This window comes from Branchiostoma belcheri, unplaced genomic scaffold, assembly GCF_001625305.1.
Source record: "Branchiostoma belcheri isolate BF01 breed outbred unplaced genomic scaffold, Haploidv18h27 scaffold52, whole genome shotgun sequence".
In the NCBI taxonomy this organism is placed as follows: domain Eukaryota; kingdom Metazoa; phylum Chordata; class Leptocardii; order Amphioxiformes; family Branchiostomatidae; genus Branchiostoma; species Branchiostoma belcheri.
This window is the reverse complement of record NW_017804154.1, coordinates 439630-441431: the sequence shown is the minus strand read 5'-3', so window position 1 is coordinate 441431 and position 1802 is coordinate 439630.

Here is a 1802-nt window from a genome sequence, read left to right as displayed (position 1 = left end):
CATACAAGTAGTATAATGTAAAACACTGTAATTATAGAATTTCCTCATTAATTATGCAAAATAAAGTCCTCATTTGCATAATTTGCCTTTAATTATGTACATCTCTCAGCTACCTACACGCCAAAAATAATGAAGACATTCTCATCATTCACCATTACGAAATCATAGAATTTTCGCATTAATTATGCAAATTAGGTCATCATTTGCATAATTAGTATCTGTTGAAGGTCCGCCTGCCATAGGTTACATACATCACATGTAATGTAAGTCGTATAATGTAAAACACTGTAATTATAGAATGTCCTCATTAATTATGCAATAAAGTCCTCATTTGCATAATTTGCATTTAATTATGTACATCTCTCTCTCAGCTACCTACACACCAAAAATAATGAAAATATGTTGTTCCTGTCTGGACTTATTGGCTTTTAAACATTTTGCCAGAAAGTGCCCTGCAGTTCCAGAACAAGCCGCTAGGGGGCCCAAACTCATATGACTTCTTCCCAAGCACGAGAGCTACCTTCCATCAAAATTTCATGACCCTAGCATGTCCAGATCGCGAGATATCAAAACCAGAAGTTGCGCTGCAGTACCAAGGGAAGCCACTAGGGGGACCAAAATCTAATCATTTCTAGTTTTCGTCACACCCTACCAACACACCAAGTATGAAACCAATCCATCCAGGCGTTCTTGAGTTATCTTGTTGACCAACAGACGGACAGACAGACGGACAGACGGACAGATAAACGCGACTGAAAATATAACCTCCATGACACATTTCATGGAGGTAATAATACTGTGCATACCTATATCTTTTTTAGTAGGATAAGTCTAGATAGACTATTATACCTTACTATATTACTATGATTACGATTGTGATATTGATGTTTGAAATTCTACACAATTATTGGCATAAAAGAAAGCAGACAAAAGTGCATTTGCCTCCAGTTTATTTCCACAACTTATATTTGAAAGTCTCAGCATTTCTGTTTACTCCGAGATGTCATCAGAACAGCTTGGAAACACTTCATACACTCTAACCACTGGCAGAAACAACGTAACTTACAACAGCCCTGTGAAGCAATGTTGTTTGCACTGACAACCAATACAACCTTATCTGAGTAGGTATTATGAGTATGTCCACCACAGTGAGAGCTCTTGTTCACATGCAAGGTAATGCAATGCGTTACATATCCTGTATGTAGTTCCACGAAGTATGCAGCACAGGTTCTTTAACATGGCCCTATAATGTGCATTAAAAAGTGGTTGAATGTAGCTATGCAGAGATTCAACTTACAGTAATGCAAATCTCCTCTTGGATTTAATGATCAATTATTCCAACCCTGTCCATGTTTTACCAGGTCCTGTTTAATGATTACACAGGTATCTACATGCAAAGCAAAAACATTGTGTTGTCAATTGTAAGCGTCATCTAACCTATCATTGGTGTTTATAAGTTACAAATGTGGTGACAGTACCTGGCCATGTTGTTTCATCAACATAGTTTTGGTACAGTTGTTTGTATTCTTGGTAATGATTTCATCTTGGGTAACTTTGGTCCTGTTGATGTTATTTTATATTATGTTTTCTTAGCAGTTCTCACTATGAAGGATTTGGAATGATAGCAGGATTTCTTCTAAAGAAGATTACGCATTGCATGGACAAGAATGTAGGTACAAGTTTTCTTTAATCACAATGTCCTAACCACTGCTAAATGAGGATACACCAATTTGATTTCTTGTTTTCCAACTTTCCCACCTTTTTTCTGTTTTCCAAAAACAAAAATGGACACATACCATTCA